This window comes from Sceloporus occidentalis, unplaced genomic scaffold (genome assembly GCF_023333645.1).
Source record: "Sceloporus occidentalis isolate IW3139 unplaced genomic scaffold, rSceOcc1.0.p SCAF_4, whole genome shotgun sequence".
NCBI classification, from domain to species: domain Eukaryota; kingdom Metazoa; phylum Chordata; class Lepidosauria; order Squamata; family Phrynosomatidae; genus Sceloporus; species Sceloporus occidentalis.
In genome coordinates this window covers 25,032,392-25,057,578 of record NW_028316984.1, presented here as the reverse complement: position 1 = coordinate 25,057,578, position 25,187 = coordinate 25,032,392, and the positions used below count along the sequence as shown (strand labels likewise).

Genomic DNA, 25,187 nt, shown 5'->3' with positions numbered 1-25,187 from the left:
TTGTTGGATCATAGAATCATAAAATCCTAAGAGTTGGAAGAGACCACAAGGGCCATCAAGTCCAACCCCCTGCCATGCAGGAAATCACAATCAAAGCATGCCCAACAGTATGCAAAGTAATCTTGTAGCACCTTGAGACCAACTAAAAGGAAGAGATTGGCAGCATGAACCTTCATGGCCTTGAGCCCAATTCATCATATGCATGATAGACCTTGTCACAATAGGCCTACCAAGCCAGGGAGCAGTTGAATGGCAAGCCCATCAGCAGGCATTCTTATTTAAAATGTAACTATCTAAACAAGGTAAGAGGTAATGGTGTTGTTCTTTGTGGCAGATGTATGTGTGTGCGTACAGGTTGAGTTTCACTTATGCAAAATGCTTGGAACCAGAAGTATTTCTGATTTTGGATGTTTTCAGATTTTGGAATATTTGCATATATATAATGAGATATCTTGGAGATGGGGCCCAAGTCTAAACAAGGAATTCATTTGTGTTTCATATACACTTTATACACATAGCCTGAAGGTAATTTTACACATGGTATTTTTAAGTAATGTTTTGCATGAAACAAAGTTTGTGTACATCAAACCATCAGCAAGCAAATATGTCACTATCTCAGCCATTTATGTAGACAGCTTTGGATTTTGGAACTCAGAATTCCATATAAGGGATACTCAACCAGTATATGTCTTCAAGTCACTTGTTGACTTATAGTGAATCCATGAATTTGACAGGGTTTTCTTAGACAAGGAGTACTCAGATGTGGTTTTGCCAGTTTCTTCCACTGAAATATAACCTACAGAATCTGGTATTCATTGACAGTTTCCCATGAAAATACTAACCAGGGCTGACCTTGCTTAGATTCCAAGATCAGATGGGATCTGGTGCCTTTAGGCCAGTGGTTCCCAACCTGTGGGTCGGGACCCCTTTGGGGGTCGAATGACCCTTTAATGGGGGTCTCCTAAGACCATTGGAAAACGTCTATTTAATTACAGTTATGAAGTAGCAATGAAAATAATTTCATGGGTTTGGGTCACCACAACATGAGGAACTGTATTAAGGGGTCGCGGCATTAGGAAGGTTGGGAACCACTGCTTTAGGGCATTTAGGCCTCCCAGCTGTATCCCAAAATGAGACTCAAAGCAGCAAAAGCAATATTAAATAAAAACAAGATCAAAACAAGGTAAACCTAGATGTAGACAAAATCAAGTCAAAGATACAATTGAAAGCAATTAAAGCATAATTTAAGAACACTTCATCAAGAAAAATAAAGCTCCCAACTGAAATAAATCCTTTTCTTATCAAGCACTCACTCACAAAAAGCCACTTTTAAAAAATGCACATTTTAAAAAATGTATGCTTAAGGGGAAACGTACTAAAAATGTGCACATTTAGAGAAATTGGCTGCAAAAAAAGAGTATATTTGGGGGAAATTAATACAAATATCCATGAGAACGAAAACACACTCAAATACATGAAGATTTTCATTGGATTTCAGAATGGCCACATATACATCAGGAATCCAGCATGCACCTATTGTTTCTGTCTCACTCTTCACTTCATAAATGCCAGTAAACAAACCAGGAAGAGGAAAGCATTGGACTCTATCCAAAGATAGATTTATGGATAGCTGCATCAAACAACCCATGATGTATAAATGTATGTACAAATATAGTTTAAATCTGGCTTCTTTTAAAGCTGCAGTTCACTCTAATCCTGGGCTTCCCTTTCTGGTTTGTTTACCCACCTTGCGTAAAGCAAGAAATATAGCAAGACAAAATGGGTTTCATGCACTATCATTGAGTTCAGTCACATCATACTATATAAAGCCAGCATTCCTGAATGATCATTATGTGAAACATGCACATTTCCAGGATTATAAATCCTTTATTTAAAAAAAAATTAACTATGGAAGAAGCTCATAAAAATTCTGAGGAAATAGCCTCCTTAGGGAATGAAATGTTCATGGACAATTTTATAGTATTTAATTACATCAAAGGAACATGCAGTTACTAGAGCTGATGGTACTAGTTATTTATATAGTTCATATTACATTGTTTCATTAATGTAAAATTAATATAAAATAGCAGAAGTACAGCTGTCCTGAATACTTTTATAAGGAACAAGAGGGGGAAAAAGCATACTCCTAGTCCTAGTAAGGAATATTTGAAATTAAAGATAAATACTGCCATAGCATTTTCTGGACAATGACCTCCTGTTCTCTTATTTCCCTGCTCAGGTCCTGCAGATCCAGGCTCATGATCTTTCTGACTTGAGTCTATCCATCTGACATCCTAGCATTATTGCATTTTCTAATGAGTTGTGCCTTCTCACGATGTGGCCAAAATATGACAACCTCAGTGTAGTCATCTTTGCTTCCAGGAGGAGATAGAAAGATAGGTAGGCAGACAGACAGACAGACAGATAGACAGACAGACATGTTTTATGTGGGGGTCATTAATAATATGTAATTAATGAATAAATGTAATAGCATGTTGTTTGACGGATTAAGAATTGATCACTTTTTTGTTACAAATCATTTTTTATTCCAGTGCAGAGCATACAACACATACTACACAACACAAAATAGTATTGTGAGAGGATATATTACTGATAGTTTGTGTGCACAGGTATACAATTTTCAGTTTTTTTAATCTACCTTCCAAACAGGCCAAGCGGCAACCACCTTTAGGCTGGAGCAAAGTTAATGCACTAACTTGCACCAGCTAAGCACAGTACGGGTTTATGCCATATCTTGCACAACGAAATGACTACCAGGGCTATTTCAGAAGATCGGGCAGCCTTTCCCAGCTTCTCCAAGTGTACTCTTGTTAAAAATTCAGAGAATGAAGATGGAGAAGTTAAGAAAGGGAAAGGGAAATGGAAAGGGAGGGAGAGGGAAGGAGGAAAAGCATTAAGTTTAATTTAAACATTTATATTAATTTGTTTAGTTGTTAAACTACAGTGCCTACATGTCCCTTATTCACTGTGAATAATCTGATTCTTTTATTGTAAAATATAATGAATGATATTTCAGCATCACAATATTTTCTTATTGGGAAATAAGCCCCACTGATATTGGTGAGTCTTCCAGCTGCTTCCAGAAATCAATAAATCATAAAATGCAATGCATATCAATAAAATTTTGATGTTAGAATGACACAATAAAGTCTACATCAAGGATCTTGCAGCACATATAATCTCAAGTAATCTGATGCCATTTAGTCATGATATCTTGATTCAAATTTGCTTCATTTCTGCCTATTATTTTGTTACTAATGCTAGCACCAAAGGCTTGTGGAATACCCATGCCTTCCTAGCTTACTGTCTGTGCTGATAAGCAGCCACGAATCAAGGCTGCAGAGATCAGTGTAATAAAAAGCTCACCTAGCAGTTTTCTCTTACAAAACCCCCAAAGGAGCTACAATAGAAGATTATCTCTTTCTTTATCGGAGACTGTACCTTAAGGAGCATGAATGAATGGAAACAGCAATCTTTCTTGAAGGCTTCAGTCTCTCTCTCTCTCTCTCTCTGTCTCCAAATTCATCAGAGTGACAGTACAGACAATGGGGGGACAGCAAAAAGATGTCCAAGCAAAATCTTTCGCCAAATGGCTCCAATACATCAGTTAAAAAAAAACAGGCCAAGTTATACTTCACATTATCTCCATTAAGCAAAACTATAACAATTAGTCCAATTGGGCCTATCTTGTTGCACAAGCTGCTTGTATGGCAAAATCATTCTATTCCCCATTCCCCTCTATAAAGACTGCCAGAAGGTGAGGTATGTGTGATTCTATGCCAGCAAGTTCTCCAACCAGCCATAGGACACTTGGATAATATACTAATAATAACATATTTATTTATATCCCACCTCTTCCGTTTGGGGATCGAGGCGGGTAATAACAGAATTTATGCAGTACACAATACAAAAACAATAAAACCCACAAAACCCTGACCCAACCCTCCCTCCCTTCATGGGTGGTGCATTTTTAGGAGCTGGTCACTGCCAGCCCTGCTCCATTACTGGATGTTTTCTGAATTTCAAGGTATCACATTATAGCCACAACAGGGAATCCCAAAGAGAGAGCCAGTGAACTGGGACCTTATTATCTGAGATTTCTATCTCCAACAATGGTAAAACTTTTCCCCCCTAAAATTGGGACTGCATTGGCATGCTTTACCTCAATACAACTTAGTTTTCCTGACGCAAAAGCATGAAGGCTTCTTTAGAATTTCAGTATCCTCTGCCTAAGAAAGGGGCCTGTGGCCTCACAAGGAAGGAGACATACTGGATTGCAAAGGAAATATCTTTTTCTGTTGCAAATACACGTTAAATTTCCTTAATCTCCCATGTATCTCCATGGCCAGGAAGAGGAGGTGCCAGCCTGCAAGAAATACCCCTCCATACCATCTGAACTGAGAACAAAAACAACAAAATGAAGGCCTATGGCTAACATCTTCAAATAAAAATTCTGTATGGTTTTTAACACCTTGCCTGATGAAGAAGCTGGTGGAACTTCAAAAGCTTGCAACGTGTCTATTGTGCATTTTGGTTGTCCCAATAAAGATATCACTGTTTGGTAGTTTTTTTATGTTATTGGATTTGCTATATGGTCAACATGGCTGTCCCTGGATTTTTCAACTCTGCTTAGCACTTGGTTCCTTTCTCCTTTAATTCTTAATCATATTTTTCTCTTTCTTGTCTTATTTTCTTTTTCTTCCACAACTCCTGGTTAAAGTCGTCCCATTCTCCTCTCTCTCTCTCTCTCTCTCTCTCTCTCTCTCTCTCTAATGCTCTTCTCCTTCTTCTCCTCCCCGCAGTTCCTGTCTACATGAATCTTCTCCTTGGTATCCTAGTCCCATTCTCAATTTCTCATCCCAGTGAACTGCAGGCTAAACATATTTTTCCTGCTTGTTCCTCTCCATATATTTTCTCTTTTCAACTTTTTTTTCTCTGTTCAGTCCATCAACAACTCCTGGCAAAACATCTTCCTATTTGTCTCTTTCCTCTTCTCCCCTCCCCATATCTCTCTTTCTCCTTTTACTCCTTTTTTCAGCTACATTCATCTCCCCTCCTTCCTGCTCAGGGGCATCACTGGGGGGGGGGGGGTGAGGAGGTACAGATCACACCAGGTGAAAGCTCAGAGGGTGAGTGAACACCTTGTGGGGCAGTCAGTTGTTGTCCATCACACACACACACACACACACACACACACACACACACAGAGCCATTCAGGATGCTTCTGTAAAAGAGAGGAGGCAGGAGACCCCCTCCCCATTGTAAAGTATTGCCTCGCCCTCCCTTTCCTCCAGGGAAGACAAAAGCAGGGAAGGGAGAGAAGGGAGTCCGCTAGCTCACCCACCCACCTGCCTGCCCAGGTCTTTCTGAGTCTGACACCCGCCCCCCCCCCCCCAACAAAACCTTGAAAGCATGACTAGGATATGTTCATCTGGATTTTAAAGATATAAGTCCCACTAAAATCAGGTGCACTTCATCCTGAGAAAACATGCATAAGTAGGATTGCCTTGCTATTGTCTATTTCTCTATTGGTCTATTGATGATCATAAAAGTTATGACTGAGGATGATGGTATTTATCTCTTACCCACCTCTCCCCATGGATTGAGGCATGGAACCACAGATTAAAAAAAACAGCAACAGACAGACACATAGTGCAGTTAAAAAACACAAACACTAATTAAAAATACATAATCAGTTAAAAGAGTGTTAACATCAGTTTAAAAAGCATGCATATTAAAAGCAATCAATTCATAATTTAAAAGCCCACAATCTAAAAACCATCTATCATCATTATCTTCACCTCTATCGCCCAACAAGTTTGGTGATTATTAGTAGCAGTATGATTATTTGGGGCTAACAGAGGACGCCATAAACTGATGGTTAAAAAGGAGAAAGAAAGAAAGAAAGAAAGAAAGAAAGAAAGAAAGAGTATTTTATAATTTGTTACATTATCTGAAGGCCATGCTCTGAATATCAGAGTATAAATGAATCACCTGGGGCTACTTCCTCTGCCATCAGCAGCAGCCAGGTCTCAGGTTTGTACCCTGAAATGTCAGGCGCTAGAGTGCTCCTGATCTGGCAAACCATATGGGGGCCAATCAATGGAAGTAGGTCTCGTAAAATGGAACTAGTAGTTCCCCATCATGCTGAAGTAATGCATCTCTGCATAGACAATGTGAGAAAGTTCATGTTTAACAAACTATCATTTGGTTATAAACCAAGAATGCAAAAAGAAATAAAAAATCTCACTCCAGTGTTATAGCAGGATCATTTTTCCATTATTGCATCACCTCAAGAGTCAGTATATCATTACTGTAAGTGATACTTCCCCTCATTTTCAATAGCTTTTATACAATAATCCACCCTTCCTGAATTTTGACACCACCACCCCAGCCACCTTGAAAATAAGAGCTCTGCTTAATATCCATTTGAGAAAATGAAATGGGAGACCATTTGAATTGCCCATTACCATCGCAAAAATGTTAGTCAAGAATGCAGGCCAGCTGGCAATATCCAAGTAGACCAAGCTGGCTGGCTCTGTAGCAGCAATTTAAACACCACCTTTGGAAAAGAGGAGGCACGGGAGGGGGGGGGGGGGAGAAAGCTGAAGAACCACACTGCATAGTTTGGCACCAAGACAGAAAACCATACAACAGAGCTGGCATCCCCTGCAAAAGGAGCACCTGCCAACTCAGCAGAGGTCAAAACACTGGCAGTCTCAAATAGTAGGAAGGTTATGCGAAAGACAAATTAATTAACAATTAGAAACATGGTTAACAACACCTTCTTGGTGACAAGAAAGATCATTATGCAAAAGAAACTGTATGCCAGTTTAAAGCAGAAAACCATCCACTGGGGCAATGGACACCAAGTAAATTAAAGATTACTTAATCAAAGAGGCAATGGCAATATTAGTTCCCTTGTTAAGTCTCCAATCTAGCAGTCTAATCACCACAGTAACCCAGATCAGACAATTTCATTTAAATGGCTCTGCCAAACACAGAAAAGTATGCATCTCTCCTGAAGCATTTCCAGCACAAAGGCTCCCATTCTAAAACAATAAAGGATGTGAAGTGAGGTCATGGGCAAAAAAAAAATAAAAAAATACAAACCGGGAATAATGGTTGCCCTGACTATAGTGTGTGTCACTGGCAATCACTACACCACTAAGTCAGCAACAGAGGAGGCAGCAAATACAGTAATTCGCAAATAATTACATCTACAAATGCTTAACCTGTAAATGGGGAGGGATAACTGTTGTACTAGAAGACTACAAGATGAAAGGAAATGAGAGGGGGAAAGGAATTAGATTCCTTTCTTGTAGAGGGCATGCATACCTTAGAAAGGGCCAGCTTGACCAACATATCTATGTGGCCTCCCTCCTGTCTCCCTGTCAGCTACAATTATATTGTGACAAGGCACTGATGGAAGGGCCACGGTAAACTTCCTGCAACATCACCAACAAGAATGAATACCAAAATGCTTCTCTTGTGTAGTCTCCTATTCAGTTGCTCCTACAACTGCTACCAATCTAAGGGCCAGGCCAAGTATAGAGAGAGATGCATCCTTCCCACACTAATAAGTAAAAGATAAGTTTTCTGTGGGTTTTTCAGGCTGTATGGCTGTGTTCTGAAAGAATTTATTCCTGATGTTTCACCTGAAACTGTGGCTGGCATCTTCAGAGGGTGGTGGCATGGAAGTGTGTGGAGTATATACCTGTGTGGGACCCTTGTTTGGGAGGAAGAGGTTTTTTACATGTTAATGGTGGATTCCTGGTTTGACTACCAGTCCTGAAAAACACTAAAATCAAGACTCAAAACAAGCAAATGAATACCACCAGGCTCAAGGGGGTCCCCTGCAAACAATAAGTGCCAGCCACAGTTGCAGGTGAACTGTCAGGAATAAATTCTTCCAGAACATGGCCACACAGCCCGAAAAAAACACAGAAAACTATGGAGGCCAGCTGTGAAAGCCTTCACAAAATATAAGTTTATTGATTTTACACAAGAATTTACAACTGATCCATCAAGATGTATTTCACAGGAAGACAGTAAGATGTCTTTATATATCTCAAAGAGGCAACAACTTCAGTGATAAGAATGACTCCTTACTCAAGCCTCCCATCTAGAAATTTTATTACGATAGTAAATTCAGTAATGTGTACACTGAAGGGCAGGAACTCTCTGGCGTTTTAACCAGCACTCTGTCTCAGGCTTGCTTGAAGATGCCAAGACCTGAAATTTCTGCTTATCATGTGTAGTCTCAGCCCTAGGGTTGCCAGTACAGGATCATCCCATACTGAGATTTCAAAGCCAAACCTGAGATTTAGAGACAGTTCCTAGTGATGTCATTAACTCTTATGCATTAAGTACCAATTACAGTTGCTCACAGCCTGTCATTCAAATACATAAACACATGCACACATATATTTTCCTGTTTGAAAATTAGGGCAGAGATCTTAGTCAAAAGCATTGTTCCTTATCAAGGTGAAATGAGGGGAGATAACATGAAGAACATTTAATCTCACCCTTGCTTCTATCCAGGAACTTGTTTCTACCCAGAAAGTGGATGCACAGCAGAGCAGGGGGAGTGTCACAATGACTAGGAAGGAATCTGTACCAAGTAAGTACAGGTTGAATCTCCTTTGTCCAAAATGCTTGGGACCAGAAGTGTTTTGGATTTCAGAGTTTTTAGGATTTTGAAATATTTGCATCTACATAATGAGATATCTTGGAGATGGGACCCAAGTCTAAACATGAAACCCATTTATGTTTCCTAGACACTTTATACACATAGCCTCAAGGTAATTTTAGACATATTTTTTTAATAATTTTGTACATAAAACAAAATTTCTGTAAATGTCACTATCTCAGCCATTCATGTGAACAATTTTGGAGTATTTTGGAATTCCTGATGGGGGGGACTGAGACTGTAGATACATAGACCCACTGGACAGTCTTTTAAGCCTTGGGAATCATAGCATGCTGCTGCTGTACTAGTTCAGCTGGAGATTTGTACAATAGTAAAGACATTTATAAATGGGTTTGATTAAATCAGAATACTTTTGGTTAAAAACAGAACAGAACCTATGAAAGCTCAATGTGAGAAACTATTACCATCAGAAGAAAGAGCTGGAATATTAAATATAACAAATTCATTAATATAATGATATGCAAAATTCATCCGTAAATGAACTGTGAAGGAATGATACTCTGAGATGCAGACACAAAGTTTTCCCTAACACAATTTAATAAATCACAAAAATTACATCATTTCCATAATTTCAAATCTCACTCAGTGAATAAGAGAATCCCTTTAGCAAGATGCAGGTTGAATATCCCTTACCCAAAATGTTTTGGACCAGAAGTGTTTTGAATCTTGGATATATTTTTTAATACCTGCATTTGCATACACACACACACACACACACACACACACAAATAATGAAATATCTTGGAGATGGGACTCATCTCAAGTCTAAACACAAAATTCAAGATATGGCCTTGTTAGTCTGTAGAATCAGTATGTAGAGATCTTGTAGCACCTTTGAGATTAACTGAAAGAAAATTGGCAGCATGACCTTTCAAAGACTTAAGTTTACTTCCTCAGGTGCATTTAGTGGAGGAAATGGACATAGATCAGACGTTAGGAATGGGAATGCATAAAAAACGGTATCAGAACATCAGTTTCTCTTCCTGGGCATTCCATCTCAGATTTCAGAACAGGAGTCCTTGAACAAACAAACTACAAACATAGCTTGGAAAGAGAAATAGCAGAACTGGAATTCATCCATAAGCTACAGTCCTTCAGCAATGGATTGAACAGAGATAATGGGTTCCCGGCTCACTACACACATTTCAATACTATCTGACCCCATCCTCAGGGGGGCGTCCTACACTCATCTATTTCCCCACCTACAGGCTAGTTTTCAATGCCAAACTGGTCTTGCCTCGTCTTTTTCATACACATTGGCCAGTTCCTAATGTCTTTGTTCACTAATGACAATCATTAAAACTGGACTTGATACTTCATTTCCATATACAAATGATTTTGATTTTGAACTGACATTTTCACATACCAATGGCATATATATGACTGTCCCTGGTTTCCACTCCATTAAATGCATCTGAGGTGAGGAAGTAGACTGAAGTCTATGAAAGCTCATGCTGAAAATTCATTTATATTTCCTACACATTTTATACACATTTTAATTTTAAAAATTAAATTACCTGAAGGTAAATTTTATATAGTATTTTTAATAATTTTGTGCATGAAACAAAATTTATGTACAATGAACCATCAAAAAGTAAAGATGTCACTAACTCAGCCATCCATGAAAAAATATTTGGTTTTTGGAGTGCCTTGAATTTTGAAATTCCAGATAAAGGAGACTCAACCTGTATATATTTTACATAGAAAGCTGTTTCAGACCTACTGTACTAGTCTCTATTCAGATACAAATTCTCATATTCCATATGCAGATAGCCACAGGCAAATTAAATTAATAGATTAACTGTTTTTCTTTATAATTTAGATTTGAAAGAAACACAGCCTTCTTTTGGCAACACAATGTACCAATAAGCCTTCAGTTTAAACAAAAAATAAGTGTGGATGCCAATATGTTAAGGTTGCACAAAAAACCCCAAAAACAAGGTAGGTGTCATAAAAGCTTCCTCTCGCTTCCTTTTTGTTCTCTGTTTTTATGTGTAGAATGAATTGTTTTTAAAAAACTCTCCACCTTGTGGGGGAGCAAGGGCAGCCAAAAATGTGCATTTGCCCTTCTCTTTTGCTGTAATGTTAGCCTCCTTCCTGAGAGGAAGCTGCCGCCATGACAAAATCTGGAGGGGTGCATTTGCCTTTCTCCTTTGCCAGAGTGGTGGCCTTCTGAGAAGGGAGCCACCATGGCAAATACAGGAGAGGCACACTCACCTCACCTACAGCAGCAGAGCCCTATCAGGTGTCACCCCTCTTCTGAGGTATCACCTGGTGCAGTTCACACCCACCGCACCACCCCAGTGACCCCACTGTCTGCACAGTTTACAGATGTATGCATAGATCCATTAGAAAATTCCATATGAGTATGTATACCATGGATTGCCAACAGTGCATCCTTTACATACACAACGCTCTAAACAGAGCTACACACTGAAAGCAAAGAAAACTCCATCTAAAATAGATTTTGTATAACAGACAGACCATAGTGTCTCTGTGAACATCTCAAAGTAACAGCAATGGAGTAAATATATAGAAAGCCAAATGTAGTGTTTTGTAAGTGTTTTGTAAGTGAGCAACAAGCAGGAGACTTTGAAATATGCAAGTTGATATAAGACATGAAAGAGCCACTATCAATCCTACATACGTATGTTATCAAAATTTTACCTCCATACAATAGGTTTTTAAAAAATATTATATTAATTAATGATGAAACTAACACTATTGTTTTGGTCAGTCTCAATTAAATGTTCCATACCAACAGACTGTTGGCCTACTAAGACTTTGACTAAATACATAACTCACAATTTATAAACACGTTTTTGTCATTTTCAAGCCTATCCACTTAATCTTATCAATCTTTATTACTCCCATTTATCTTCTTTTGTAAGCATTTTATCTGCAACAGTCACTCCGATTGATTAATGTTCACCAACAGTTCCAAAATCCATCTGAAGTTTCTGAACATGCACAATTACTTTTTCCAAATGTAATGCTAAACTATATTTAGCACCACATGAATATACTCTTGATTTATGTCTCTTCCCTTTCTTTTTCTACTGTGGCTATAATGAGGACACCAGAAGATTTTGTATCCATCTTTAAGTAGGCATGATTTAAAGTTATGTCTGAACATGGACAAACTGTGTATACTATAAATTGTAGTTTAAGGAAACAAGTTATCTTCAAATCATGATTTAGAACAATGCTGACTTGTTTCCTAGATTTTCTAGAATGAAACAGTCATACCATATTTTGCAGTTATTATATTCCCTGCCTTTCAGTCTATTCCCAGAGGCCTGTGGGGGTATGATTCATTGTTTTCCAACCCATTACATTAGCCAATTACTTTACATCAGCTGACAATGCAGGTAATATCTTGGGTCACTAGATCTTTTTCAAAAACAAAAGCCCAGTGACTGCAAGCACTCTTCAGATCTTAGTACCAAGTCATATATTTACTCAGAAATATGCCATGCTCAGTGGTTCATCCACACTGAATGTGGTTAGGACTACAGCCTCAGCCCCAACCCAGAGAAAGACAGCAAGAAACCCATGTTGTAGTACATCTAATACATCTGTGTCAGCTTTGGTTTGTCTGCTTAATTTGTGGTAACACAGTTTTCCCAGCATACTTCTTTGTCTATATCACAACCACATGTACTTACGACGCCTCCACATCCTTTTCAATAAGAAATCTTCTCTCAAAGTAGTATGTAAAATGCCTTTTGAGAGCATGGAAATTTTACTTTTTTGGATTACAACTTTCATAATCCCACACGAATTGTGAATTTGGGGGACTTTTTCAAGCCCTGACTTTTTCCCTGATCATTCACACAAAGTAGAGGATGAGAGGAAAACCAGGTGGCATAGTGGTTTGAGTGCTGGACTAGGATTGCGGAGACCAGGGTTTGATTCCCTGCGCGGCCATGAAACCCACTGGGTGATCTGGGGCAAATCACATGCTCCTCAGAGGAAGGCAATGGTAAACCTCCTCTGAAGAAACCTTGCCAAGAAAACCCTGTGATGAGCCCTCCTTAGGGTCATCATTAATCAGAAATAACTTGAAGTCACACAACAAGAGAAAGAGCAGAAACTTTAATCTACAGTTCATATTCAAGAATTATGGGGCGGTCACCAAGCCATTTGACCTATCCTCTATTCCAAGTGTTCCTCTTCCATGCAATATTGCTATGTAAACCCAAGATGCTTATTAACATTCCACAACAGTGAGCAGATTCACACAGTGATACATACTTCACATACTCTCAAATACTCCCAGTACAGTATCTACTACCAGATTTTTCTTTTATATTATATAAACGCATATTAAGTCACCTTTAATATTCACATCTGTTTTGTGAACTTTTCTTCCTTTACACAACAAGTTGCTATGGCTTGTTCTTCCATTTTCTAACTGATATGATACTTTATGTGGCAGAAGTGTCTGGTATGGTCCTATCTTGCCGCATTCCACCCCTCTTTTTTCTAAACACTTACAAAATTGTCTCATGTTGTCATAGCATCTTGCAAAAACAGAGCAAAGGCTACTTATCAACATAACTTATCAACTTTTTATCATATTGTCAGCCACTCCTTAGGCATTAGGCAGAATGCCAGTTATTCTCTCTGACCCAGTACCAGAATAACAAATTATAGATACCATAGAGCACAATGACAGCAAACAGTAGCAAAGAGATGGAATTTGTGTTGCTCTCTTTAAGATATGCTATTTGTTGTATAGACAGCCTCATTTATTTAGCACTAAATAATGCATTAATTAAAGAGTCAGTATGGTGTACTGACCTAAGATTTCAGAAGACTGAATCCTTTTTCAGCTATGGAAACCAACTGGGTGATCTTGGACAAGTCACTCAGTCTAAGAGCAAGGCAAAGGGAAACCTCCTCTGAAGAAATCTTGCCAAGAAAACCCTGGAACAGGGTTGCCATGCACTGAAGTTGACTTGAAGACACATAACAGTAACAGCAAAGTGCATTAATAAACTGCATCACAATTCTTATCGGAACACAAAATATTTTTTGTGTGTTTGCTTTATGATGCGATGTACTATATACGTAGATTGTATAATTAGTTGTGAATTCATCTTTTTATCTTTTAATTATGTCTTAAACATATTTTGATTTGTTTTAACTACTGTATGTGCTATTTAAATAAAATTGTTTTATCGTGTGTTTTTTTAATTCTAAATAACATTTTAGCTAGACTTAGGGCCCAAACAGACAGGCCAAAATAAAGCTAATTTGAGTCACTTTGGAGGTATGCTGTTTAAATGATGCATGTGTCCTAAGAGGCCAGAAGGTGCGCCAAAGCTACACTCCAGTCCTTAGGAAACCACTTCTGAGTATTCCTTGCCTACGAAAACCTTATGAAATTCCTGGGGTCAAGATTTTAAGGCGCGCACACACACACACACACACGTGCCATTTCCCCCATTTCAATCTGCACAGTATTTCTTTTTTGGAGTCAATGGGTGTTATCCAAAGGTAGCCTAGGACTGGGGTAATGGATAACAGATCCAGCACACATTTGGGGGGGGGGGATTCTCCTCCCCACTGCAGCTCTCTAGCAGACCTTCAAAATGGTCTCTATAGGACTGGGAATTTCACCTCGAACCAATTTTCAGGTGGCCCAAAGCATTGGAGCACAGAGGAGAAGAGAGGAGTACTGCTGTGAGTGCCACCAAAGTGACAAATTTAGCCCATAACTCTGTGAAGCGCAAATGTTTTCACTTCTACTTACATTTTGGGATGTATGACACACAATTAAATTGTGTTTGCTACCAGCTATGGGAACCTGTAAAGCAGTCTTCAATTCTACATGCATTTCTTTTTAGAAGGAAAACCCATTTGAAATGAACTTACTCCAAGAAACACACTTAAAAGATTTTACCATACATTTAAACACAACGTGATTTCAAGTTTTCTCCTTCTGGGGTTATTGTGAATAGTTAATAAACTGTCCCATAGAACTGTTTGCTAACAAAACTCTAAACAAAAAGTAAAACTAAATTAGTCTTAATATAGCGTGTTCTTCTACCCATCCATTTCACATTTCTTTTCCCATTGTCACAGCTCACTGTAACTCTCATTACAGAACAAAAAAATGACATCAGCTCCTACAAGATAAAGATTCATGAATATCAAAGCTCAGTTTCCCTCCTGGGAAAAATTCAGAGAAACTGCCTTCCCAATTAATTGAAATAAAAGAAGCATCTAGCAGCACTCTCCCCACTCAAGAAAAGTGATATAAAATGGCCCCATCAAATTCACCATTGAAAGAGGATTGTGAAACTAGAATATCGGTCTTAGTATTATATTCACTTGTGTCCACTCCTTATCCTACCTCTTTGTCAATTTAACTGCATGACCTCCACATACTGCACTCTGCTGACCCAACTCCTATTTACATGTACCAAGACATAAGCTCATATTCTTACTCCATTAATAAATTACTGGATATATTTTGCCACTACTAGCAAAAGATGGTGGTAAGGGAGTGAACTCACATGGGCAGGCAAAGAGCGGGAGACACCACCACACAAATGATCAATGAGGCTCTGTGGTAGTTTTCTGGGGACCCTGAAAAGAAGTTTAATTGAATGCCCATCCCTACCATCGTACTAAAGACTGCTGGTTCCCCTTGTCTTTCCTGCACACCAATATTTTGACTGAAGACCCCCCTGCTCCCCCTTTTCCCCTCACCATCCCACTACTGCCCCCTTTCTACCTCACCACCCACCTGAATCCTTCCAGGAGGGGGGGCATACCACCTACTTTTGGAATCACTGGTATATGTATAGAGACTGAGACAGAGATATACATGTGTTCTATAATATTCCTCTTCCATACAACAGTCTCTTTGCTCTCACTTATTCCTAAAGGGAAATACCTGTGTGATAGAATAACTACCGTATATCCTGCCTTGGTCAATCAAGATAGCAGGCCTGATATTTAATATCTTTTGGATTTGCTGTTTGAATTAGTACATTTACACATTGATTTCCTGAACAGAGAAAAATATTCATTCCCGTTATTAAATGATTTTGAGTACTAGCTGTCTACTGCCCATTGTGGACTGAAATCCTTACCCTGCTTTGTTCTTAAATTATGCAGCTTTCTCCTACTGTAGCTAGTAAATCATTCATAAGTCCGCATTAGTGAGTAAGAAATAAATTATTAGCAACTGTGTGTTCAGAGGCCTCAGCACAGTGAATGTGAAACATTTTCCCAAGCAGTGATGTAGCTGTATATGTTTTCTACTTAAATAATAGATAAACAGGGAGTGGTATGGAACAGATTTACCTTGAACCAAAGAAAGGAATTTGCATAAGTAATTCATTTATTCTTCCAGCTCAAAGTTTCTGGGTTAAAAATTAAACAAATGCATGCATATGCACTCATGAATACACAAATTAATATCCAGATGTTTAATCTGTTTCTAAAAGGATTAACAGACAGACAGACAGACAGACAGACAGGCAAGCACCTGGTTCAGATGTGACATTAAATCAGAATTTCATACTACACACAGAGGAGACATGTAGACTTCTGACTTTCATTCCCCTGTTCTGCTCAAGCTTTCAGCTCCTTTTTTTACATCGATCAAAGTTTCTTGTTACATTTAAAGTTTGGTTGGGAGAAACTCTGATGAATTTGAGCAAAGGTCGGAGATCAAGAGTTCATAATAAATTTCAGTTTAGTCCTGGCTTACTTCAATACTCCCTTCAATTTTTGGAAAGTCAAAATTTAAAACTGAATGCCTAATTCCTTTTCACAGTTGTAGAAGGGAAAGAGGGGGCTTTGGAGTTTATCTCCAAAGTTACGATCAGACACAAATAAGTAGCCAGACACAGACTGTGGCGTTATTTGCTGATGACTCTCAACACAAAGCTGTTATATTGATTTCCCTGCCTCCATACACACACTCCCCATAACAAACTTTTATCTAGATTGAAAACTCCATAGAATTATCTGAGTTGCAGCGATTCTTATACAAGCACATTCACATCAACTGTAAGATTAAAGCTTCTATTAGGCCTTCTTTTAACAAAAGAATTGTATGGTCATTTGTTAAAAGATACATCTCTGAAGAAGAGACTTCAGCAGTGTGTAGCTGAGTTTTTGTGTGTTAGGCACTGTTTGCCATGAAAATATACTTCCCTTCCCTTCTCTTCTCAAGACTCAGGGCCTTTGTACACACAAATGATAAAATGAGATTTTATTCTGAAACCTGCCTATTTAAAGTGTGCGGATTGCATGCTGGTATGGATACAGAAGAAGGAGCCAGCACCATTTGTGTTGTTGTTATGTGCCTCCAAGTCATTTTTTACTTATGGCAACCGTAAATCAAACCTAGCATAAGGTTTTCTTGGCAAGTATCTTCTGGGGTGGAGGGGGGTTGCCATTGCCATCCTCTGAAGCTGAGAGAGTGTAACTTATTCAAGATCACCCAGTGAGTTTTTATGCTTGAGCAGGGAATTGAACCCTGGTCTCCAGAGTCATAGTCCAACATTCAAACCACTACATAGCTGCCCATAATTTTTTGTCACCTGTCTGCAAATCGATCACACATGCATACAAGTGGTTAGTTACACCACTGACCCATCACATACCCCATGAAGTGAAAGGGAGCCCTGGTGGTGCAGTGGTTAAATGCCTGTACTGCAGCCATTCACTCGAAACCACAAGCTTGCGAGTTCAAGACCAGCAAAAGGGCCCAAGCTCGACTCAGGCTTGCATCCTTCCGAGGTCGCTAAAATGAGTACCCAGACTGTTGGGGGCAAATTAGCTTACTTGCTAATTAGCTTACTTGCTGTTCACCGCTATGATCTTTGGAATAGCGGTATATAAATAAAACAAATTATTAATTATTATTATTAAATGATGACCAGCAACAATACCATCGATTTAATCATAACATTAACAAACTAGCTTGTCCAATAGGGACCATGGTGGAAGAGGGGTAAGGAAGCATGTACTGGGGCCTCTATGATCGTGCTGTGTCAATGTGTCACTTGGCATACTGATGTGGTCGCTCACATGTGAGATCTGGTTGTGCTGAATGGACTAGCAGGTGGGTAGTATGAGGAAGGTGATGGGTGGCTGTTGGTGGTGCATCTATATGCATGTGCACATATGTTAAATTACTTTAAATGTAGTTACTGCTCACTTAGTTCTTAATATTTTGACATTTGCTAACAGTGTTTTTGTATTATAATATTACAACAAGGTTGTTGTATGTTTGTAACCGTGCTAGAGAAGATACTTCCCTCTTTTAACTTTTTAAATAAAAAAATAACAATTCACAGAGATACTCTGCAACTATATTTATCAGAGAAAGACCATGCCTGTCCCTTATAAAACACTTTTTAAAATTTTATCCCTACTTCTTACTTTTATGAAGATGTAAGGGATGCCACTTATAAAAATTATCATGTATGTATTTATTTTAAATAAATGAATAACATTTTGAAGGTATCCAGGGCACTGTATAATAATAAAATGCAGCAGGAAAAAAGTAATAAAACACAACATATTGAACGATAAAAATGGAAGACAGCAAGACCATGGCTGGGCAAAGAAGAATGCCTTGACCTGGAAATGAAAACACTATATAGTCAGCACCCTTTGACCTTCTTATGGGAATGTCTTCTAAAGCTGGGGATGCTACCACAGAAATAGATCTCTTCGTTGTACATAACACTACATATCTTAGCAAGTAACAGTACCAAATGCATCTGAGGAAGTGGGCTCAAGTCTATGAAAGCTCATGCTACCAACTTTTTAGTGAGTCTGGGTACCAAATACTTTGAAGGGGGAGAGTAAATGATCCCATGAATTCTAGCATTTGAAGACTTCCCTTATCAGCCTGAGGATGTGACAAGTTCTTAATGACAGCTGCCTGGAATGTTAACATCTTCACTGTGGTGAAAGATGTGGGTTAGTTGGCACTTGGTAATATCCCTTTAACCTTTATACTTACTTTCCAAATTTGGCCTATGGAAAGTACTGAAATTAAACCTTAAGAATGGAAGAGGATTACCACTATATATGGGATGGCTACTATGAGAAGCTCTGACACTAGGCATTAATGTTAAATTATCATGTTCCTATTCCCACCTGTAAAATGCTGAAGGATAAATTAAGCTTTCTTCATGTCTGAAAGATTAGATGCATGGCCATAAAGTCAAGCTTGGTTTTCATTGTGCTGCATGTCTGGTCTGATTTACTGAATTTGGAATCCATTTAGTTCCATTTTTATTTTAGTGATGGTAAGTTATTATAAAATGCTTTCAGAACCTCCTTAAGGTGGTCACTCACACATTGCCAGAAAAAAGGAAATGCATCCCCCCGCCAGAAGAACAACAGCCCAAAAACAAAGGAATAAATGAACGCATATAGTTCCTCTAGACACCATATATTTAATGTTGATGGTAGGTTTCCATTACAGATCCCCTATAGAGACATACACTGTATAATTTTTTTTTTCTTTTTGATCACCCTTCTATTTACTCTATTATTTTACTTAAGCTACATTTCTACCATTCAATTCCCCCACCTTTTAAAAGCTCAAAGCCTCTACTTGTATCTTTTACCACAGTGGCTACTGCAGAATGGCAATTATGAAGTAAAACTTGTGGTTGTCTGCTCCCACCCCCAGAAGGTCAACTTTCTTCACAAGAGAGCCTCTTCTGGCCACAAAGGCTCTCTGCACAATTTAGAAGACACTATTGCAAATAAAATGAAACATGTCATCAATTTTCTCAAAGCTCTGATATTCAATACTTATTGATCATTGTCATACAATATTAATGCATCACCTTTTCTTTCTACTTACCAGAGTTGAACAATGCAATATACAAAATATGATTCATAAAGCGGACCCATTTTTCATTTCAGAGCCCTGTTTTTTCTTGATTACTTACTCCAGTATCAGTTCAATTTAAACTAAGAACTATAAATAATGATGAAAGCAGTCTTAAAAATTAGGTTTGTCTTGTATATGTAAAATGTTGCCTATTTTATTTATGGGCTTTTTATAAAGAATCAGAATCCCAAGCTTCTGTGCTAAGACTCTTGTGAATGAACTGTTGCTTTCTGAAATATGCTCCCTTTTTATATCAAAGTACAGGATTAACCAAAGTCTAATCCCTAAACAAATGATCCTGAGATCTTTTCACATGGAGGTATAACACACCTAGACATCTTAAAAGAAAAATGATCAGAGACCAGACAGAGTGTATGACAGGAGAGGTTAGAGAGTAAACGTTTTTTGTTTTGTTCTTTAATTCCCCTTTTTAAAGGTTCTCTGAATTGGCCAAAAAAGTTTCCTCCAACGTTTTCCAGATTAAAACCAGGATACCTATGGCCAAGAAATATCAGTGTAAAGAACACACAAGCTAGGTGACGCTGAAATGGTTTGCTTTTCCCTGATCCTACTGGGAAGGAAAATATTCATCTTCTCCCTCTCTTGTCTCCTCCACACCTCTGCTTAACTAAATGCAAACTACTATTTATTATTTTTACTGTGAACTCAGTTTGCAGCAATTGAAGTAAGCTACAGACAAAAGGGGAAAGTGGGAGAGAGAATCTTACATTTTAAAAGCAGCTGAAATAAACCGGGATTAGATAATTAATCAAGACTGTTCCTGACAAATCTGGACAGTTGGACGGTGTGCAAATGTTTAGGGAAGGTCAGGATCATTCTTTCTATACAGCATGCCAGGAACAAATCTGCGAAGGAGAAAACCAAAGATTTTTCCAAGCTTTCTTAAGATAATCAGTCAATCTTAGTATACCAAATGAGCTGGGATCAATGTAGTTGCAAATGGGAAGCTGTACCCTCAGACCTAATCATTTGCATTTAAACTTCTCAAATATGCTCACACAATTATATTTAATTATAAGGGAAGATCTCTACCACCTCCATTTGCAGGGAAGTCCCTATACATGTATAAAGGTGTGAATACAGGGTTGCTTTAAACATATGAGTGACCAAGAGCCTATAGCAGCGATGGCAAACCTATGGCACATGTGCCAGAGGTGGCACTCAGAGCCCTCTCTGTGGGCACTTGTGCCATCGCCCCAACACAGAGTTTGCTAGAGTTTGTTACTAAAAAGCCAGAGGGACATGGCACTTGGCAGTAAATAAGTGGGGTTTGGGTTGCAGTTTGGGCACTCGGCCTCTAAATGGTTCACCACCACTGGCCTACAACTACAACACTGCCTCTCTCCTTATACGCATTCATTGAGTGAACATCCAACAAGGAGTGTGGTTATCACAGCTCCATTGCTCAACTGTACACCATCAAAGTCTGACTGTACACAGGAAGATGTCTTCTTGTAACAGGTTAGAGCACTGGCCCACACAATTCAGTCCATCATCAGAAGGCCAGAATCAGGAAATGCTGGCCTACATTGATAGGCAGACTCCTACAGAGTTTCGGGTAAGAGTCTTTCCCATTCTTACCTAGAAACACCAGGCACTTAACCTGGAGCTTCCTACATCAGGGGTGGGTAAGGGGTCACCTTCCAGTTGTTGTCTAGCTGCAATTGTTAGCAGCCCTTGTCGGACAATGGTGAAAAATAGTGAGTCACAGTCCAACAACATATGGAGGGGCACACTTTTCTTGCCTACTCTCTACATGAATACAAGCCATGTGCTGTATCAATAAGCTATAGCCCTTCCTGACATTAATATCAGTAAGAGATAATACCTAATTAAATGTGAACAAAGCCTCAGTAACATCATCCCTTAAACAACTAGCAAGAATATTAAGAAAGAGCCTGAGGTAAAAGCATTTTTGAACCAGTCACAGCATACTCTTTAATGATAAGACTATACCACGTACCCACCTCGATCCTCAATTTGAACTGGAAGTCAAGTGCTCTATTGCTTTTAAATTTAATATACACTCTCCTACAGCTGTACTGACTATGGCATTAGTAAAGAAAATCTATTGATAATATTTAGGTATGATATGCCAAAAATAGGAACAAAAATGACAGACAGACATTGTCCTAGAAAAAGCAGTTTGCATAGAACAAGACATTTCACTGCAAAATTAATTATTTCTTTTGAGATGATACTCATTTGATTTAGATAAACAGTCAAAAGTTATGTTCCATGTTAACTCCTCTTCTCATAACCCAAGAACATCCCAAGCAGTCAGATCAGATATCTAAATCTATTGAAGAAGGACCAAATGCAGCAGGATCTTGAGAAGCAGAGTACTGAAAAAACATCAAGATGCTTCAAGACATAAGGCAAACAGGTGGATATCCCTCCCTGCAAGCACATATAACACAATCCTGTAGGATCTGTCTCACAAGGTACAGGCACCCAGTTGAGAATATCTCTCTCCTTATGATCATTTCCTGCCCCATTAAAATATTTACTGTGTGCACTCAGACACACAACAGCAATCCCGCCAGTATCCCACAAAAAAGCACCAAACCACACGCTTCTTCTTCTTCAGCACACCTCATCAAATAATTGAGGGCTATCTTACTTCAGGGAGCATACAAAAACTGAATCTTGAAAGAAATCATACATTTTTCTATCAGCCATTTTCATGCCTGTTTAATTAATTAGCCTGTTAACTTGCCATGCAATGAAGCAGACATTAAACATTTAAATAGCTTTGGGCAGAACTAGATACTATATTCATCTCTTTGCCCCACCAGTATAAAATTGGTCTGTGTCTGCTGGGGTGGACAAACAGATGTAAGAATGCCCAGACATCATGAATAGAAATGGATAGGGGACCATATTTTTGGCAGCAGTAGCCATGTCATACATAATGTTCTCAGTCCTGCATAATGTAAATATCTGCATGTAGATCTATGCTACTCTGAGCCATGTACTCTCCCCCTGACTTACTGTAAAGCTCCTGTATCTACCCTGCACAGCCATTTCATGCTTTGTGGCAAGGAGGCAGGTCTGGCTGTGTCCCCAAAGGCATGCATGCAATGATTGCAGCAGCAGCAGTGAGAGCAGATCTCAACACTAATGTCATCAGGTACCCTGGTGGCGCAGCGGTTAAATGCCTGTACTGCAGCCACTCACTCACAAACCACAAGGTTGCGAGTTCAATACCAGCAAAAGGGCTCAAGCTCAACTCAGGCTTGCATCCTTCCAAGGTTGCTAAAATAATTACCCAGATTGTTGGGGGCAATTAGCTTACACTTTGTAAGCCACTTAGGGAGTGCTTATGTGCACTGATAAGTGGTATAGAAATGTACTTGCTATTGCTATCGTTTTGCATCTGGATATGGTGATGCAGCCAAATACTTCCCTTATTCTGCTTGCTTGATGTGAAACATAGAATGGGTGTGTGGAGTAACTTCAGGGGCTTTATAGTGAGAGAGAGCTTTGGGTATGGGGGGGGAGGAAAACTAACCTCCAAAGCACCTGAAAAAGGACATCCACACCTTGTTGCATGCATAAAGAACACTTACCTGTTAAGATGTCCCTAACTGAATTCCTAAACAGTTTCTAGTTCTGCCCTTAGAATTTCTTCATAACAATTTGTATTGGAAAGTACTAAATATACAGAATTATTATAGATACATACTAATTTATCATCATCATTTGTACCTCACCTTTTTCCTAAAACCAAGACTGAAACCACCTTCCAAATCAAAATAAATACTTTAATTCATCACCCATAAAACATTGACATTAAAATGGAATTAAAGAACTGGCATACCACAATCTGAAAAATGTAAGAAGTAATTAAAAGCAGTTTTTAAAAATACACTTCAAACAGTAGAGCATCCTCATAAAAATATTTTCCCTTTAAAAAGCTTGCTCTCAAAAGCCTATATGACTAAAAAAAAAGTCTTTGCCTGCCAATGGAAGAACAATAAAGGAAGGAACCATTCCAGCCTCCAGAAGAAGTTCCAGCATTTAGGGGGAGGTACATAGAAGGCCCTGTTTTGCATTACCACCAGCTATATCTGCAAAAATGTTGGGGCTGCAAGAAGGGCCTCTCCTAAGGATCTCAAGGCTTAGGCAAGCTCTGGTGGAGAGAAAGGGTCCATCAAATAGCCTGGACTTAAGCCATGTAAGGTTTAAAGGTCATAACTTGGCAGCCAGTGGATCTACTACTGAAGTAGGGAGTTGTGTGCTCCCTGTATCCAACCCCAGTTAACACCTTAGATGCAGCCCCACATAGTGTGTGTAAACCAAATAGGATGTAACTATAGCATGTGTCACCATGGTCAAATCACACATCTCCAGAAACAGGCTCAATTGGTGCATTAGCTTTAAGTGTACAAAAGCAGCGTTGGACACCACATAAACCTAATCCTCCAAATTCAAGGCTGGGTCCAAGAATATACCCAAACTGCAAAACTGTGTCTTTGTGTTAACAACTATCCAGCACAGGCTGAATCCCTATTCCCTGATCTGACCAGGAGTACCTCTGTCTTGTCTGCAGTTAGCTTCAAGTTGTTCACCCGCATCCAGTCCATTACTTTTGCCAGAAAGTGGTTTAAAGACAAAACAGATTCCTTAGATTTTGGTGGAAAGGAAAAATAGGATTGGGGATCATCAGCATACTGCTGGCAGCATACCCTAAACCACTGGATAATTTCTCCAGCAGTTTCCTGGGAGACTTGGGGGCTGTACAGACCACCCCTTTTAGCGCCAGATCAGGGCTAGTACACACCACAGCCCTGATCTCTTCTTTCTGCACAGCGGAAAGGGCACCATAGCCACTGGCACTGCGGCTTTTCTGAGCTCCTTTAGTGCTGTGTCATCTAAATGCAGTACCAGAGGAGCACCATGACGCCACTCACCATATGGTGTGGCATGCAGCATCATGCTGGCTTGGGGGCGGAGTCGGGGAATGTGTCATATGGACACCACACCTCGCCTCCGTCTCCAGGCCGGCCTTAATGGCCAATCTGTACAGCCTCTTGGTGGACAAAACAAAGCCCCAGGGCCTCCACAGGACAGCAGCCAGGCGACAAACAGGAATCTCCCAGCACCACTCTCTCGTCTGACCCCACTAGGAAGGAATGGATTGACAGCAAAACTGTGCCCTCATGTCCCATCCCAGCAAGACACCTAAGAGGGATACTTCTCGACAGCCTCCTATTAGGTGCTGTGGTCCCCCCTCTCCTATGAAAGGGCTGAATCCTCATAAGAATCCTAGTGTTATAGTCCAGACAGGCAAGGCAGCTGAGCTGGATGGAAGTAATTGCTCAGTCAGGACCTTAGCCCTGCAAAGAGCAGGCCGTCCCAGTGGTCAAGCTGAGGCCGAAGAGAACAGACTGCATCTTCTTCCTCCCTTAAGCCTCCTAACAACTAGCATGGTCCTCCCTCTCTTCTCAAATTAGTGTATCTTAACTGTGTGTCATAACTATATCAGAAGTATATATTTATATCACAACATATGACAAATATATATTTACATATAGCAAG

At 39.3% G+C, this 25,187-nt stretch overlaps 1 protein-coding gene across 4 annotated transcripts in view; it reads right to left on the bottom strand.

The window, feature by feature from the left end:
• Nucleotides 1-25,187, bottom strand: part of HECW2 (HECT, C2 and WW domain containing E3 ubiquitin protein ligase 2) — a 220,328-nt gene that overhangs the window by 161,227 nt on the left and 33,914 nt on the right. The window contains exon 1 of one of the 4 annotated variants that reach the window (XM_089519532.1): nt 20,351-20,403. The exons of the other annotated variants lie outside the window; for them this stretch is intronic. The gene's annotated coding sequence lies outside the window, so the exon portion shown is untranslated. Of the gene's footprint in view, nt 1-20,350; nt 20,404-25,187 lie in introns of those variants that run through there. 4 annotated transcript variants of the gene reach the window in all.